This window comes from Pyxicephalus adspersus, chromosome 1, assembly GCF_032062135.1.
Source record: "Pyxicephalus adspersus chromosome 1, UCB_Pads_2.0, whole genome shotgun sequence".
Taxonomy (NCBI): Eukaryota; Metazoa; Chordata; class Amphibia; order Anura; family Pyxicephalidae; genus Pyxicephalus; species Pyxicephalus adspersus.
The window spans coordinates 11819782-11839837 of NC_092858.1; the positions used below are offsets into that span (position 1 = coordinate 11819782).

General features: G+C 39.0%; 1 protein-coding gene across 8 annotated transcripts in view; it reads right to left on the minus strand.

The window, feature by feature from the left end:
• The window catches only part of GRM5 (glutamate metabotropic receptor 5), a 182922-nt gene extending 171068 nt beyond the window's left edge, over positions 1-11854 (minus strand). For 7 of the 8 annotated variants that reach the window (XM_072402437.1, XM_072402429.1, XM_072402446.1 and 4 more), the window contains exon 1: positions 11489-11854. The gene's annotated coding sequence lies outside the window, so the exon portion shown is untranslated. Of the gene's footprint in view, positions 1-3351; positions 3665-11488 lie in introns of those variants that run through there. The other variant, XM_072402422.1, reaches the window with a different exon arrangement.
• Between the last annotated feature and the right edge of the window lie 8202 nt (positions 11855-20056).

Here is a 20056-nt window from a genome sequence, read left to right on the forward strand (position 1 = left end):
AGAAAGCTCTCCAAGGCTGGAGAAAATACACTCTTACCAGCAAATCTGGGTAATCCAGCAAATCCTAGAATGGATCTGGTCCAGGATTCAAAATCTTTGCTAACAAATAGCAAATGACTTTGAAGAAATCCATTCCAGGTTTGCTGGATCACCCAGATTCACCGAATCTGAAAGTGTAACCTCTCTGGTCTGAGAGAGCTTTAATAAATCAGGGCCATACTGATAGCAGAAAAGAACAAAGTGACAGACAGATATGGTCATTATTTTTCTGCTTCTCTTTTTTTGTCCAGTCACAAGCTGGGGGAGGGACAAGACCTGAGTGTATTTCCTTCTTGCAGCACAGGTCTGTTTCTTTCCAGATGTATCTGTGTAGTATGGCAAAGCTGTGTAAATCTCAGAGCATGACAGACAGCACTACAAACCCTTCGGTAGATAAAACACCGCACATTTTCTGTATGTATTTCATGAATATATTTATCAGCTTGCCTGGAATACATCTTTTCATATTAAATCATGGATGCCACTTTTCTCTTTAAAGGTATATTACGGCATATACTTTTTTCATTGCTTCTGTTTGAAGTATTTCAGATCCGTGACCTTTTCCTCAAGTACTGTCATCGTTAAATAAGGGTGAAAATGACAACTTCACAGAATCACCCCCATTGTCTTAATGCCTTTAAGCATTCTGTTCATCAAACACAAATGCACATTCCCGGCATATCATAATACCCCTGATCCTGCACATCATCTGCTACAAATATCCCTGTCTATTGGGGCTTTCAAAAACCAATAAGAAGATATTAACCCACATTTCCATAGCTTGGGCTGCTTACTTTGAAATGTTTTCAAGATGACACGTTCAAACAGCAGCTCCATCCAACGATGATACGCGTTGGAACCAAGTGCCTCCGCTCATCCTGCCTTTAATAGCACTGCAATGTTATTATGAGTTTTTTTGTTTTTTTTACCCCGTCACACATTCGTCTTGCTGCTATAGCTTCCAAGAAAACTCAATAAAATTCTACATTTTATCCTTCTTGTTTACGCTGAATGTCAGTAATGAAAAAAAAAAATGTCACAGCTTTTCAATTTTGCTTAGCTTTCTTTGGACTAATCTTTGATAACCATTTCAGAAATATAATTAAGAAAGCACATGAAGCAATTAGTATAGAATGTTGCTACAAGCCCTGTGGAAATAGACTGCAATAATTAAGGATATTAAAAAAATAAAAACTTAAAGAAATCGGATAAACGGCTTTGAGAATTTCAAAATATGACCTTGGTATTTTTCCGCCAATGCGTGCCAATGAATGACGAGGCAATGGAAAGTGTCTGATGCATTGGTTACACTTTTGTATTTTTATTTTTGGAGATAAATTACATTTTGCATTAGTATGCAGTGCATGGAATATAGCAAAGACTTGTATTAGAGACAACCCATGACAGATTATATTCTAAGCTAAACGGTGATGATGAATTAAATATGAGTTGCCACTCATTTACCCATCGTGTGGATAATTTGTTCCCTGTAACAAGGCGAGCTCTGCATGCCCAAATACTCTCCAGCGATGTGAATGATTGAAGAATCACTAGGTAGTGGAAGGGTTAACAAGAACAACAAGCACACACAAGATGTGGAGGTTCTTGTTGTCACCTGCTGAATTATCTAATGTTAGAAAATCTCTAAACCCACCCACAGACATTATTATTTTCCATTGGACAATGGCAATGTCTCCTATTCCTATATCTAAGAGAAGAATAGTCAAAGCCACTCTTGGGTGTGTTCATTTATGAGGATGGACAGACCTCCAGTTACCACTATCCATTTAGGGTGATCTAAGACTAAGAACACCTTAATTAATATTGTAGGTGACCCATGCTGGTCATTAAGTCAGCACTCATAAGCTATAGCCACCAATTATCCAAGAGTTCAGTGCCATTTGGTTCAATCTTCTCTTTAGGATCAGGCATCTTGGGAACACTTGATGGGTATTAGAAATGTGTCAAGCATGCTCATCCCCTAAGGATGGCAAGACACAGCCTTTAAAAAGAAGTCAATGCAACAGATTTAAGCATTTCTTGCACCAATAAAGCCAAGTTCAAGCTATTATATAGGCAAACATAATGTAAAAGCTAAATATCATGCAAAGTGACCTGGTAGAAAAATCCCTTTACAACCATTATTCAAACTGTTCCTACTTTTTTTGGAAGAAAGAGAATAGCTTTTTATACCATGTGTGCCCAGCGCATGGGTAATAACAAGACATGGCATTGAGGGATGAAACCAAAAACTCACCGGCCATCATCCGTCATTGGTCAGCTGTCCATATGAGAGTAATCCACAGGGGCTCACAAACAGACAGATCTCACAGCTGACTTCAAAGTATGCCAATTATAATAATGCCATGACCACCATTCCCTTGGAAGACTGTTGGCAACACATTCATGAACAGCCAATGTCGTCTGCTCCTTTTTGCCAGGGGCTAAATGTTGCTAGTTCCTCTAATTAATAATGGAATGATGCAAAAATGATACAATAAACTCTTTCCACCAAATCTTATCTGATTAGGAATGATTTGAACAATCTTACTTGTTTTAGGCATTTCTGAAAGGAATCACAAAGCTTGCTTTTTTAATTTTATATTTGGGGCAGAGTCCTCCCCTCCTCCTGTGTCACAGTTTGCATTCCTGTGTAATTTGCAACCCCTATTTAATGTAGAGCAGTGCATAATATGTTGGTGCTATAAAAATCCGGTTTATTAATAATAATAGTACATGGTCAGGAATTAATATTGTATTGCATTGTATTAAGAGGGAAAGCACCATTGCTCTGACTTCTCTGCACAGTCCAATAAACTTCTATGGGGACACTGTCCAGGGTGCTGAAATGTCACTCAGCCATACAGTTCCATCCTTTCACAGACACCAGCTGAATATTTATGCTGATATATGGCTCTGGAATAGCAACATCACTGTAATCTGTGCTGTGTTTATTGGATGCACATGGATAAGGCTGCCTGCAAACTACATGTAACACAATGCAATGCAACTAAACCACAACTAGGACTAAGTGCATGCATGGCTATTACAAGGGCACACTAAAATGGTTACAAATAATCTGTATTTGCAAGACACTAGATAGACATGAACAGATTAGAGAAGCTTCATCCAACTAGACTTTGCCTAAAGGGATGCAAAGCTGATGCTCCAAGCGCAAAATCCAACAGCAACCAGATCTTACCTTTTGTTAATGAAATATTCTAAATAATACGCTGTGGTCAATGGTTAGCTGCTATGACTGCTTTATCTGTACACAATATACACTGATATAAAGAATAGAATATACAGTACCTGGATGAGGAATCAGACTGAGCTCCAGATTCCGATACGCGTAAAATGCCTCCTGAGATGGGCAGCCAAGGTCCAGATCCCAGCACCCTCCCCCTGGTAATGCCTTCTGGCACGATTGTATATCCAGTGCCCAGATGGCCAAAGACAGAGCCTTATGGAGGAGAATGAGAAGGGACCCAGCGATCCACACTGCAAGCTGATCTCCAGCAAGTCAATCGGTGCCACCTGCTCCCCTCCTCTGTGTGCTGCACCCAGCACACTATGTGCACAGTGCAGGCTTTGTGTTTGGGTAGAGGGGATGGAAATTAGAGGTCCCAGGTGGTATCTCATATCATGCTCTGTGACAAGTGTTCCAGATCCTCATGCCTGAGCTGGTGTGAATAATACACTCCTACACCTCAGTACAGCCTCTATATCCTAACTCCTTCCCTGCCACAGGATTCACTGGCAGACTGCTAAGGGGTCACCCCTCCAGCCTGGCAGGAAGCTTTGGATAATCATCATCAATACCACTAATTTTTTATTATAATCATCATCATCATTTTTATTATCATTATTAGACTCATCAATATTATCACCATCATTAATATAATTATTACCTATTATAGTCATCAATAGCATTATCAAGATTAAGATCTTCATCATAAATAATATCATCATCATAAAGCTCATCACTATTATCACCATCATCAATATCATCATCATCAATATTATTATCAAGATGAAGATCTTTATCATAATCAATATCATCATCATCATCATCATCAAGCTCATCAATATTATCACCATCATCAATATCATCATCAATATTATCACCATCATCAATATCCTCATCATCATCATCATCATCAATATTATTATCAAGATTAAGATCTTTATCATAATTAATATCATCATCATCATCAAGCTCATCAATATCATCACCATCATCAATATCATTATCAAGATGAAGATCATCATGATAATTAATATAATCATCATCATCATCTTTAAGCTAATTAATATCATCACCATCATCAATATTATTATCAAGATGAAGATCTTCATCATAATTAATATCATCATCATGATCTTCAAGCTCATTAATATTATCACCATCATCAATATCATCATCATTATCATCATGAATATCATCATCATCATCATTAATATAAATATATACAATGGGAGTAACACCCTTCTTAGGAACATCAAAGTTTGCCAGCACCAGATGTGCTTATACATCAATAGAATGGAAGAAGAAAGACTGGGTTTATGCTGGCAAAAGGAAAATTTATATTTTAATACTTATTGTATACTATTTTTTTGCATTTATATTGCTAGGCCAAATATAAATTTAACGTTTGTCAGCATAAACCCAGTCTTTCTTCTTCCTTTCTATTTATGTATCATCATTATTATCATTATCAAGATGAAGATCTTCATCATAATTAATATCTTCATCACCAAGCTCATCAATATTATCATCATCATCAATACGATCATCATCATCATTATCAAGATCATCATCATCAAGACAACTACCAAGCAGTAATCCTCAATGATGATTGCCAAAGCTGAACATCAGATAATAATAATAAAAAGAATAATATTGCATCTCTGTATTTATTAAAAAACAAAAAACATTAAGTACCCATGCAGATTTCCACTTTATGCTGATGCATGTATAATGCATTGCATTCCTCCTTCTTTTAAATGCCAACCAATAAACTGGCATTATAGAGCGCCATGGTAGTGTGTTGCATTGTGTTTTGTGCTTTTTTGGCACGTTGGGGTGCTCTTGTAGCCTTTTTTAGTGCATACACAAAATACATGAGTGAAACACATGCATGGCAAAAAAGTAATCAGGCTTTTTTAACGCAAGCAGTGTAAGAACCCAAATGACCTTGGCACCAACTTCTTGCAGTGCCTGTACAGCAGAGCTCAGATTAAGAGAGTAAAGGGCAGGAATAGGTGTAAAAATGAAAATGCTGATAGGAGAAAGCAGAGTGACAGAAAGATGAGTGCTCCTATCTTCTGCTTCTCCTTTCACTGTTCAATCACATACTGGGGGAGAAAGAAGACCTGTAACAATCAGGTCTCCTGTCCTGCCAGAAAGGGCTGTGCTGTGTGACAGAGATATATTCGTCTCAAGGATTGGAAGGGCAGAAATACAAATGACTAAACCTGTATACTGGAATGGTGCCCATACCAACAAGATTTAATCATTATGTTTTTTTCCTTTAAAAAAAGAATGTTGAACCCTTTCATCAGCTCACTTTGTAACTGCCATATAAAGCCAAACCGAATTAACATTTCACTGTACACCAAGAGTGTAGTCGTACACCTACACTGAGAGCCTACACGGGGTCATGAAAAAAGTAAGGGCACGAAGTGCCCACATGTGCCCGCCCCATTACACCCCTCCTGAACACTGATGACTTTATTACACAGTGCATGGAAAACTGTCACACTGCGTCTGGCTAGCTGTATGGGGACCACCAGGTAACCAATTGGAGAGTCTTACAGACCCCTTTACTACCAACATGAGGCATAGATATTATATAACATAAATGCTCACACAGTGGACAATGCCATTTCAATTACTCTTGGTAAGATCACACCTCCTGTGGAGCAGAATGGATATAAAGAATAACCTAAAGCAGAGCTCCATGGATTAAAGGTCTGGCTATGATAAAGGGAGATATGCAAACAGAAATAGCCAAGCAAAACCAGAACATCAGCCGGCTCCTGTGTGTTGTCAGTGCACAGTTTACAGTATTAAACAGTTTGCTAAATGCCCCTGGGTCACGTTGGAAATTCTAAGTACAGACATGTTGCAAATGTTACCCAGGAGCCTAAAACTGCTTATAGCAATAAGTGCCAATAAATAGTAACTGACAATAAATACTGTAACGCTGTACGGTAATTGTACTAAATGCCCAGAGACTGTAACTAAATACCCCGAGGTATAAAAGTGTCTCTAAACCAAAACACAAAGCCTGCAAATACAAATACTGCACATATTCTTGTAATGTCCATTACATTTGTTTTTCATTTCCTGCTTTCCAAAAGAACATTCCAGAAGGCGTATTCATACACAATTCCTGTTCTAGGATGGCAATACTAACTGAACGTTAGCTGCAGTGTTGTCACCCTTTAATGTACACACATAGACAAGGCAGCGATTACACAAAGGGCCTGATTTCATAAAGCTCTCCCAGGCTGGAGACAATACACTTTCATCAGTGAAGCTGGGTGATCCAGCAAACCTGCAATGGATCTGGTACAGGATTCAAAACATTTGCTAGCAAATAGCAAATGACAAGGTTAGGGAGAGAGAGACCATGTGTAATGTAAGTATTTCTGTAACAAGAACACATGTAATTGTTGCATTTGGACTTTAGGTGCTTATAAGTATTATTATTATTGTAATTATTTTTATTATTGTTAAAATATCTTTGATTAGCAAATTATTTCATTTCTGGGAAAAATAAATCTAATTTTAAATTGAATTTGAACAAATGACTCAATGGGCTGTATTTATAAAATAAGTAATTTGACATTCCCTAAAACCTTCCCTCATGGGATTCACAATTAGTGACATTGAGACCTGGAAGATTCCCACCAGGGAATGTCAGATTTCCTATTTTATAAATGGCATTGTGAATATGTGATACCTTGACAATGTTTGCAGCAAAACTTGGCTTAGTGGTTCAAGGAGGCTGGAAATTTGTATTTACAACCCCGTTATTCTTTACAGATTCAGAAGAGGTTATTAGGTGTTATGTGGTATGTCGGTCACAGTACACTCTGGACCTCATTTATTAAAGCTCTGGAGAGAATACACTTTCATCAGTGATGCTGGGTGATCCAGCAAACCTGGAATGGATCTGGTCTAGGATTCAAAACATTTTCCAGCAAATAGCAATTGACTTTGTTGGATCACCCAGCTGATGTTGATGAAAGTGTATTCTCTCCAGCCTTGGAGAGCTATAACAAATCAGACCCTCTATGTCAACCAGGTTCTCCGGGGAACCCTAGGGATCCACTAAAAGCTGCTAGGGGTTCCTCGTACTGTGCTGATTATTGATGATGCCTGCGTAGTTCTGGGGTCAACCCCACTTGGTAGCGCCAGCTTCATGACAATATTGATATTTTTTTATTAGTCTGTAAGAGTGGTATGCTAGCTAATGCTTTATGGTTGAACATTCTTCTGCTGGTTACCAATATAGAAGGCATTTCTCCCAAATAAATGGGATTTCCCAAGACGTGAAAATTATATTGGGGGTAAAAATGTTCGGAAAGGCTCCTCTACAGACTAACATAGCTATTAGATTACAAAAAGTCTATTGAGCTCAACCAGTATTGGGTGGAAGGAGCATCCAAAGCCCCAGATGTTTTATAAATGAGGTGAGCATGATGGCTGCAGGGGTGGACATGCCATTTGAGAGGACTGTGCGTGGCCACAAGGCCCCCCTGGAACATAAGGAACTATAAATTTTAAGTAATAGACCTCTTATTAATGATGCATAGGCTAAGCTATTACTTACATTTAAAACAAGGAGCATTTCCTCAATTTGCTTTTCCCATTGGCACTGGTATTGAAGGAGAATTTGCTGCCTCCCTGTTAAAAGCCATGAGAAACCTCAGGATATCAAAAAGCCTACTCTTCAATGTATACATGGTGAATACATATTTGTACAAGAGGGAAGGGGAGCGTGAAAGATTAATGTTGCATGGGGACCCATTGATGACTTGGCCATTGCAGGGAAATGCAACATGCAAAATCCCCACAAGTATAATAAACCAGTGAGTGATGTAGCTCCCATTTTGGGTGAACCAGCCCTTTAAAATAGTTTAGCTCAAAATCCAAGTACTCTTTTGAAGTTTAGCACTGCATAAAAAACTCATTTGGATACCATATATTGCATCATATAACCTTATAACGCAGGTAGATTTTTATTTCCACTTTCCTAGAAATGAGTGTTATAGTATAACTTCTTAGTGCCACCAAGTGGCATATGTCCTTGTCTAAGTAGAGCACTTGGCAGAGGAAGGTGATATATGGCACAGTTGGGAGTCACACTGTCTTCCAATTAAAGTACAGGCACTGTAATTAATGAGAACTGTCTTCAAATGTTTCCACTGTTCAGGTGGTGTGATGCTTCATACAGTTCTGCAGATTCTAACTACATAGAAGCAATGGGCTGGATTTAATAAAGCTCTCCAAGGCTGGAGAGGATACATTTTCATCAGTGAAACTGGGTGATCCAGCAAAACTGGAACGGATTTCTTAAAAATCATTTGCTATTTGTTAGCAAATGTTTTTAGTCCTGGACCTGATTCATTCCAGGTTTGCTGGATCACCCAGCACCACTGATGAAAGTGTATCTTCTCCAGCCTTAAAGAGCTTTAATAAATCAGCTCTAATGAAGCAGTTTCTGAATGCACATAGTGTATGGTACGATATTTAAAGTGTATCCCAGCACAGCCTACAAAACTTTGGGTATCTGTATTAGTTTCTTTTTTTTCCCCTTCATTCTCATCCGGAAATTCTGCAAATATTATACGTACTGTCCTATGGTGGCTACGCTCACTCCACCACTTGAAGAGCCCATGGTTGTTACCCAATCTGGATTTTTACATGTCTATGTTTCTTTATCTCCAATACACAGAGGATGATGGGTAAAGTAATTTTTTTTTATAAATTCAATATCATTATTTTATATTTTAAGATTAGTTGATAGGAAGTGACAAGCACATAGCATTTCTGGCAAGGTCAACAAGTATTTTCTGCATATGTTGAAAATGAAAACTAAAAAAGTCCCTACATCTAAGGCTTGTAAGCTGCAATATATTCCATTTTTGTTTATGGCTAAAGCTACCCTTTATATGTCACAACATACTTTTGTGTGCTGTTATTGTGCATGTTTCTGGGAAATTCACACTGTTATAATGGAAATACTAAAAGGAAAGTGACAGAATTGACAGAAATATGGTCTTGTTGCTCATAGCAGTCCATGGTAGCCCCAGGATATGGCACTTATTTTTAAACCAAGAGCCTGGTTACTTGTTGTGGGCAACACAGACATTTCTCTTTCTGCAAAAGATTTTTGTGTATTTAGGAATCAGAGAAATATGGAAGGTCTGTGCTCTGTACATTTCTCTTTTTTACACCCATACATTCACACATGCATTGGTCTTTTTTATGACATTGAATGGTGCACTTTATTCAGCAGGGCAAAGAGCAATGATCATAAGCAAAGTGCAGGACCCCACAGTGACCAATCATCTTAATCTCTTAGCTGATCTGACCTCTGTGAACTGAAATCTGATTGGTCCCTATGGAACAATATACTTATCATATCATGATGCCTTGTGGACTTTACTATACAACCATGCGTGTGTAGGTTGTCATAAAACTAGAGGTCAACTAAGGTCAGCCATTGCTTCTTTGGTATATTCAAGCATATGAAAACACAACAGCAACCCAGCTATACCTGCATGTTTCAGTGTTAGGTTGGGCATGTGATATTCTGTAGATGTTATATGTGATTAACATACAAATCCTTTAGAACCATCCATTAGTGTGATCAGCAATACCATGGTTTAATATGATGGTTTACCAATCCATAAAAACACCTTACCAGATCAATTTTCATTCTGCCCAAAATACTGAAAAGAAAAATACTTTGTTTTGAACAATTGATGTTGTGTATCATCTAATCGATCGATAATATTTATTAGTGTATGCCTAGTCCAAATCAAATTCTTTTCAGCCAGTAAAAAATTAAAGACTCATCAATCCCTGATGCCCAAATTAACCAGGTACTGGTAAATCAACCATATGGGTGCCTTTACTTGACAATTCACTATTCATTGATAGTATATGTCACTATATCAGATACCGTTCTATTCACTACCTGAATCATATATATATTGCAATTTATTACTGCAAGGAGCAAGGTGCAGTAGTATACAGCAGACCATTAAAATGAATCTTTCTTTAACATTTCTGATTTGTTACTCCACTTTGCACTTTACCTACAAACTGCCTCTGCTATAACTCTCCGGCACCTATTGCAAAATTTCTTTTAGCTGTGTGCTAAATTGTTTTGTACTTGCTTTCACTTTTGTGCAATATTTCATTGTCTCTAAGACAAGGTGCCAAGACTAGCAACCCATAACAGCCAACCAGCAGTCATGCTTCAATGCCTTGACTGCTCCAAACTAATAACTATAGGTTGCCTTGAGTTTGATCTCGTCATTGCTTTTTGGCTAAATTTATGTGCAAAGTTAGGTCATTTTAGCAATCAGTCCGATAACTTTTCCTTATGTGACCTGACTTCATTAAAATGCAATCTATTTATTACTTCTAATATATATATATATATATATATATATAAATATATATATATATATAAAGATAAAATGACTAGAATTGTGAACTCTATATTTTCTATTAACACCACCCTTAATACAGGTTCCCTAAAGAAAACCGTACTGAGAACATAGAATGCCCAACATATTATCTATTGAAAATTGATAGTTGTCTGTAAATATGCAAGCAGGGGGTTAAGACTTTTCTAATCCATGGGCTAGCTTTGCTCCAGGTCAGTAACTCAAAGCCAAGCAACCAGCATTTCTAGAAGCAAGTCAGCAATACTCTCATCCTAACCCATTTTATATTTCTTAGGTTTCCTTTAAAAAATGGTCTTGACTTATAGAAAATGAGGGTCTCTATATAAAAGATCCTGGGCAGCCTAAAAGCTAAAAATTGCAGAACCCAAGAACATGCAGCATTGTAAATATAGCTATAATACATATAGAGATATAAAAAAGAAAAGTCCCCATAGGTGAGTGAATCTTGAGATGTGCTGCACCTGACAATGCTGAGTCTCAGGGTCAAACATTGAGAACTCCGAGCCATGCATACAAATTAGGCACAGGATGGTGACATTTCATTGGCTGTGCACCTGATAGGCTGGAGATGGCGCTATCCAAGTTCTATCAATCCATCAATATCTGCAAGGTCATAAGTAGGTGAGAGTGCAAATTAGATCACCAACCTGCATCTTCTGGACTGGCTGAGGAACTTGACCATCTCCAACCTGGGCTGGTATTGGAGTTTAGAGTACAAGGAAGAGTACAGTACCTTTGAGAAGCCAAGAGAGCAGGTCAGCTCAGAGACAGGACAGCTCCATCTTTTGGATCAGCAGCAGCATCCAAGGCTTGGGTACCAGGAGCACAGCACTGGTGCCAAGAGGGCATTCACATAGCATTGCAGATCTTTGTAGAATGGTGGGGCACAAAGGCATCTACTTAACCCAGTCTATCCCTAACATTGCCCCATAACAGTCTTCTATCTGCAGTCTCCCCACCAACCTAATTGCCCTTTATGCATTATGAGAAGTACAATAATGCAAGGCTCTCCGGCTGTAGGAATTTCATTGAAAGTAGAAGGATGGATTGGCTAAACTGTGCATAGAGAGCCTGTGATTTTGCTGGGAGATAAAGCTGGGATTTGTTATCAGCAGCCCCTTAATCCTGTTGCAGCTTTGCAGACATTGCTGTGTGCCTTGTAGAGGGAAAGGTATCCAATTTTATTCCATGCAGCTGATAGTGCCTGCAGCATCACAGGAGGGAGGGGAAGGAGAGGATGGAGAGAAGGAGATTGCAACCTGCATTGATCCCAGCTTGGACCACAGAGAATCCACATGAAGAGGCATTGATTTGTATGCCCCCCTCCCCACATCTATCTCCACTGTGTGTGCCAGCTGCCTGTGCCAGCTGGAAGTCTGGGATTAAAGACTGGGAAAATAAAGCAGAAGATGGCCATGCTATTAACCTCCCTATTCAGGCTTCCTAAAAATGGGCTGCTATTAACCATATTCAGCCTGCCTGGCTCTGCGTTAAGGGATCAAACTCCCATGCTGTTCCATATTCCAGTTTCAAAGAGTGTTAGGGGTCAATGCAGAAAATAATGCGCCATAAACACAAATTACAAAGTTCACATTGCTGATAACAAAGAGAAACTTTACTGATATATTATAATTATTATATATGGTATATTATTTTAGCCCTATGGGCCTGATTTATCGAAGCTCTCCAAGGCAGGAGAGTATACACTTTCACCAGTGACCCATGGTAATCCAGCAAACCTGGAATGGATTTCTTTACCTATTGAGCGGTAAGCCCGAGTGTGGCTCGCGGTAAAAAAAAACCTGCTGAAATCGGTACACCCGACTAAAAAAGTAAAAAATAAAGGCTTACCTGGTCCCATAGGGATCCTCAGGCGTCCTCCAGGCTCCTGCCATCCTCTGGCCACATCCTCTTCATCACCCTGTCCCCCAATGAGTGCGCTGACCTTCCTCAGGAGTTCCTGGTGACGTTGGCGCCTGCGGCCATCACTAGCAACGCGGCGGGAATTTCAAAATATTTTGTATTGCTTTCAATATAAAACACCTGTATTGAATGCAATACACTGGATTTATATGTCTAAAAGCTGTACATTGTCTTTCATGAAAATTTATTTTACAGTATAATATAATAGTATGAGTATAATAAAGTTTAAAACACAAAATCATGTCAAAGTTTATATTTAATTTTATTTAATTTAATATTTTGACATGACTTTGTTATACTCATAATACTATATCATACTGTAAAAAACATTTTTATGAAAGACAATTGTACAGCTTTTAGACATATAAATCCAGACCAGATCATCCAGAAATGAGCCCAAGAAGTTAAAAGTCAATTTCTGTTTTCAATCCTGGACCAGATTCATTCCAGATTTGCTGGATCATCCAGTTTTACTTGTGAAAGTATAACTTCTTCAGCCTTGAAGAGCTTTAATAAATTAGGCCCTATGAATGAACTTTTATTATTTGCTCCCTTTTGATCTGCACAATATACATTAAAAGTTTTTTTTTTTTTTTTTTTCCTAAATCTATTTTATAAGTGCACAAGATACTGATGACAGTTTTCTTTCTTTGCTTTCTGTCTGTGCATTAAAAGGAGTTATAGTAATAAGGAGGGGGTGGGGTTATTAAAATAAGTGGGGGGAGATAAGGAGGGTGGGGTTATACCAATAAGTGGGAGGGTATAAGAAAATAAATATGGGTGGAGTTTATGTTAATGCAGTAGGAGAAAATGAGGAAGGGAGGGCTTATTGAGATGGGGGTGGAGTAGATGAGGGGGAGTGGTTATGGAAATTAGGAGGTAGCGGGAAACGTAGAGGTGGTGAGGTTGTAGAAATATAGAAGCAGGGGAGATGAAGAGGGGTAGGTTTATAGAATTAAAAGAGGAGGGGCATATTTTGGGGATGGGGTTATGTACATAAAGAAAGTGGAGAGATGATGAGGGAGTGAGATTATAAATATAAGAAAGTGGAAAATAGAGAAGGAAAGACAGGGCTGAGGAAGAGAGGTTGTGGATAAAAGGAGAGGGAGGGGTAATAGGGAGGAGCATGTTATTATGGGTGTGGTTATGGAGATAAGGAGGAAGGAATGATAATGAGAGGGTGGGGTTATGGAAATATAGGAAGGAGAGAAAGAGAGAGGTTGTAGAGAAAAGGAGGGAGGAGGATCTAAAGAAAGGAGGAGAGGTTATGGAAATAAAGAGGGAGGGGAGATGAGGAGGGGTAGGTTTATAGAGTTAAAGGGGAGGGGCATATTGTGGGGGTGGAATTATGTTGATAAAGAAGGAGGAGAGATGATTGATGGGAGGGGTTATGAAGATAACAAAGTGGAAAATAGAGAAGGAAAGACAGGGCTGAGGAGGAGAGAGGTTGTGGAGAAAAGGAAAGGGAGGGGTAATAGGGAGGAGCATGTGATTATGGGTGTGGTTATGGAGATAAGGAGGGAGGAATTATAACGAGGGGGTGGGATTATGGAGGTAAGGAGAGAGGAGAATGAGAAGGGGAGAGGTTGTGGAGAAAAGGAGGGAGGAGGATCTAAAGAAGGGAAGCGGTTATGGACATAAAGAGGGAGGGGAAAATGAGGAGTATGAAGGGTTAAAGAGATAAGGAAAGAATGAAGTTATTGCGATAAGGAAGGGGAGGGTTAACGGGGGGAGGAAGGAGGGGAATAGATTGAAATTAGGGGGAATTGAAGCAATATCTTTGTTCTTCATAATGCACCAGAAATTAACTAGGGCTCTCCATTGATAGTCAATCTTCTCCAGACTTGGAGAGCTTTAATAAATCAGACTTTAGGTTGACTCCTGATCACTAGCAAAGAAGAGACTGATAACGTATTTCCCTTTTTCTGACTATTACAGGTAACTACCAGAGAATTAGAAGCAGACGTTTTTCTGAACATTGCCCTACCCCAGTTTACTATCTATAAACAAACCCCAACCATCACCTCTGGACTACAGATTTTATGAGCACATCTTATTCTGCATCATAACATTTTACCTATCAGGTGTTGGGTAGTGTTGGTCGATTATCTCACTATTCGATTCGACAGCTTTTCGATCGAATAGTGAGAAATTCTCTGGGTGATCAAATGCCGAATTCGAACACCATTGAGGTCAATGGTGCGAGAATTCGGGTTTTTTTAAAGGTCTTTTAAGGGCTGCAAGAGCAATCAGATTGCTCTTGCAGCCCTTTACTAGTTGTATGTGTTGTTGGATGGAGTTTCTCTATCCAACAACACATAGCGATCGCTGTTGCTGTGCTGTCTTCTATTATGTATTCTTGGATAGAGTTTCTTGGAATGAAACCCTATCCAAGAATATATAGTAGTAGGCAGCACAGTGCGGCAACAGCGATCGCTGCTGCAGATCTGTACTATGTGTGCTGTTGGATAGAGAAGCTCTATCCAAGAACATCCCGCAATGACAGGAGGATTCCCACGAATCCCAGAATCCAGTTAAAGAAACACAAACATTCAATAAATTACTTTTAAATTAATTTTTTTTTTTTTTTTTTAAACACATTTTTTACCTTTCCCCCCATTCCCCCGTGTTTTTCCTGTTTCTATCCGAATTCGAACAGCCATATTCGGGTCGAATATAAAAACAACCCAAATTTGAACACCAACACTAGTGTTGGGTACAAAAAAAATCAGCCACAACTGGTGGCAGACAATGGATGATGGGGATGGAAAGGGTTAGAGGCAAATATGCATGATACAATAAAAGGACATTTAGCTTAGATTTAATTAGTCTGTAGTCTCTGACCATCTCTTCTACAATGTCTGCAGTCTCTGACCATCTCCTGTACAATGTCTGCAGTCTCTTGTACAATGTTTGCAGTCTCTATCTGCAGTTTCAGACAGCTATCTGAAGCACATAGACTGAATCTTATGTGTGACCCTTTGATGATATCAAAATCCACAACCGACCCCCTTATTACACATTTGTGTAAGTATTTGTGAATGAAGAAATCTTTTGGACTTAGAACAAACTGAAAGCTCACTGACAACTACAAGTAAAACAAAAAAAAAAAAATGATAAAACTAACTATAGCAACCAATCAGGTGTTTGAATTCCTTTCTTTTCATTTGTTGATGTCAGGTAACAATAAAAAATGGAATCTCACTCGATGACTTCTACACGAAACAGCAAGGTCACAGTGTTATAGAATGGTTGTAAAACATGCTTACATTTATCCTTCAAAATGTCATTAAGGAGTAATCAGCAGTTCATGATTTCAGAGTTTACTCCTCACAAACACAAATTGCTACTTTCATTGAAATTTGAAAATGATGTCACGAGGATGATTGTGAAGATGTGCGGTCCAGTATTGTTATGTAGTAAACTAGAAGGTCATGTCATTTTTTTAAATTTCATTTTTCGATTGTTTTTTATTTTCACTTTTGGTAATATGTGGATTTAGAGCCGCTGCAAGGTTATTACTGCTGGCTGTACCTTTATTTGGAAGATTTACTCTCACTTCTTATTCCTGAGACAACAGAACAGGAGAAGAAATTACTTCCTAGGAAAGGGAATATCTGTAATAGTTGTCCTGGGAAAAAAGTGTCTGTAGTGAAGCAGCAAACCTAAAATTTTGATATCTAACGTTTTAACGTTTAGTGAAATTGCTGTATGGGACAAAAAAAGTTTTAAATAGTAAGTTTTATTACTTTGAGTGTAAATTACACCACACATTCACCATGGTATAATTAGGATAAAAGTATGCAACATCACAACATTTATTTCCATGCACTATTATATGTGGTATGTGGTAATATTAATACCATGTGGTATTAATATTTCACCAAGATCTTGTGTTGATGATGGGAGAGTGGACCCCTGTGTAAAGTCTTCTCCAGCTCATCCCAAAGATTCTTCATAGGGTTAAGGTCTGAACTCCATGGGTGAAAATGATGTCTTATGCTTCCTGAACCGCTCTTTTACAGTTTGGTCACCAAGAATCCTGGAATTGTGAAAAATATGGCTGTGACATCAGGAAAGAAATAAATTGATATATGCAAAAACCAAGGTGGTCATTCAATATATTTAGGTAGTGAGCTGACCTCATTTGTTGGGCTCCTAGCATTTCAAACATTTCCTCGAACTTCCGATGCGTGCGCATATTTTCGGCAAACCGATTTCACAATACTATCGCAAGATCAAGGAAATCATTACGATCCCTGGCAGTAACCGGCATCCCCGGTTAATTAACCTCAAGGGCCCTGGGATCGCAGTGGAACTGAAGTTTCTTCATTGAGAATTCATCTGCAGTTCAGTTCCCACGGTCACCGGGCTGATAAGTACTGCCCCGGGATTGCAGTGGATTCTCAAGGCTGCAATCGTTCATGCAGCCCTGGAAATCCTGTGTGCGATCCCTGGCACTAAAGGTTTAATGGGGACAAGTATCCCCATTCAAAACCTCTAGTGCTCTCTGATTGGCTAAGGAAAGCTGTCCTCAGCCAATCAGAGGGCACTAGAGGTTTGAATGGGGAGACTTGTCCCCATTTAACCTCTAGTGCCGGGGATTGCACACTGAGCTGATCAATGAATGCAGCCGGCGCTGCATTAATTGATCAGCACAGTACGTGTTTTTTTTTTTAAACTCGTTTGGCGAATTTACACCGGCCAGTTTTAAAAACTCGCTTGCTCATCCCTAATAGGCACCCAAGATCATGTTACTGCCCCTAAAGGCACCTCATATCATAACACTGCCCTTAGAGACAGCCCAGATGATATCACTGCCCCTATAGGTACCCTAGATCATAACACTGCCACCACCAACATTCCAGATCATAACATTGCCTCCACAGGAACCCCAGATTAAAACACTGCCCCTACAGACACCCCAGACAATAACACTGACCCCCAAAGGCATTCCAGATCATATCACTGTCCCCCACAGTCACCCCAACTCATAACACTGAACCCCAAAGGCACCACAGATCATAACATTGCCCCCTTGGGCTTGAGGGTATTTTTTGGCCAGACATGGTATTAGAATGATGCTTCTTTCTCATTAGAGAATGACCAGGTGGGGCACAAAAAGAGCAGGACATGCAAGCTGTACTTCTAGTTCACAGAAGGGGGCGCACTTTGGCTTTTCATCGTGGTGCTCAAGGACCTTGTTAGTGGGGCTAATTGCTGGAGAATTGCTGGAGCCCCTTCCAATGCACTTCTCCTTTGTTACAAACTGATTATGTGCCGTTTACTCTTTAATGCTGTTTTAAGCCCCACTCCAGGGACTGCAGCTTACAAGGCCAGCTCCATATCAATGAATGACAGCAAAGTATTTCATGTATGTTTCAGGTCATACCTAGGCCACCAGTGCCTTTAAATTGAATGTATTTCCTAGTAATAGTTTGTTTCCATAGTAACCAATGGCAAGAAAGAATTTTGATGATATAAATACAGAATATGTTTCTATGATAATATTATATAATTCTTTTTATACGTGCAGCCACTCCATGCTGGTAATACGGGGCTCAGCCAATATTATGTTGCATAATATTGGCACTAAGGTTCCATATTTGCATTCTCATAACGCTGAGCTGACCATTCCGAAGGGACGGGGCTTTGATGAAAGGGGTGTAGCTTGCTATGCATGCGGTTGGACAGAATGGTTTAGGATATCTGTGAATGTGATGGTATTTGGAGCTGTAGGTCCTTATTGGGGTGGTTTGAACAAAATGGGCAAAATGAAGGGGTCCAAATAAAGATCATTCTAGCTTTATAGACGCTTTTCATTCTTCCCGTTGAGGTCCTGTAGAAGGTATATAGACTAGCCAAGTACCCCCCCGCCTTCTTCAAAACCAACCCCTGCCCTACAGCTCTATACATGATGCACAATTCCACATGGCATACTAGCTTAAGATGGCAGACTCACTTTCCTAATTGTCCTTTTCCAATGGGATTATCTACTGGCCCCGACTTCTGCACTGCTTCTTTTGGATTCTTCTCAATTCTCTTTACCCATTTGATGGCCATCCATGATGTAATCGTCCTTGACACATGGCATCACTGAAGCTGAATTGTACAAACTTCTTGGAGTCAGAGAAAGAGGTTTCCAGCAGAACGGACATTTCTGATATAAATTCTTCAAAGCGCATCTAAACCCAAGAGCAAAAAAAGCATATATTGCAGTTTACCTTGGGGTGGCTTCTTGGGGGCATTTTTTATATTTGTTTTTTTCATTTGTTGATGTCTCCAGTAGCATACAACCCCTCTTAGGGTGGCAACATTCACTGACATACTGCTTTCAGCCTCTCTGCCCATTACCATCAGTCAAATGTTGACCTGCAACCTGGCTCATACAACGTTTATCAAGATTTCTGCCTTCTCCTAGGCATTGGGAATGAAACATATTTATGTTTCATTATTGATGGTAATGTTCAAAAGATAAAACTTTGATAAGAATTTTTGCCATCAATGGTATGAGTATCAAGTATTGGAGTATATTGGAATCCCATTGTCTTCTGTCTGTTAGGACAAGTTTTAAATTTAAGATTAAATTAAAGCCTTGGCTGTAACATAATAAATGGTCATTAGGAGGTCTGGTTGGTCAATCAAGAATAGAGAATCAACATTATTAATTGTAAAGGAAGAATGGTATGGTGTAGGATGGTGTAGGGTTCCCATTAATTCAAATAGTGGGCGGAAGATTTATAAAATCTCTTGCATTAGGAAGGGGCCCTCATAGAAATGCTTTAGATGGTGTGCTATTGTTCCTGCATTGCGTGGGCAATGTGGGAGAAATTAGTTTTGTTCCTTTTGTTTGCACTTATAAGAAGATGTCACAATGGAGTGTGTCCAGGAGATTTCCTTGAATGGGATTGTAGCACTGTAATGGAAACCTTGTACATCATTATGGTTACAATGTGTTATTTGTGTTCTATTCAGGAGAAAACTTCATGGTCAAGAACTAAATACTTCACTGTGCTCTTCACAAACTCGATGTCTGACCTTTTTCACCAACACAATAAAGACAGGGGAGGACTGAACTTCTTGCAAAAAGAAGTCTTGGAAATTCACTCCCATTATAATGTTCTGCATTGTATTGTGTGGCAAGTTGAAGTCTCTTACAGATTGGGTATAATTTTCATAAAGCTCTCCAAGACTGGAGAAACTAGACTTTTATAGAAGAATCTGAGTGATCCAGAAAATCTGGTCCAGGACTAATAAGATTAGCTAAATAATATCAAATTATTTTTAAGAAATCCATTCCAGGTTTGCTGGCTTACCCAGGTTTTCACACAATAGGCTATATCGGTATCCTCCAGTCTTTCAGAGATTTAATAAAGCA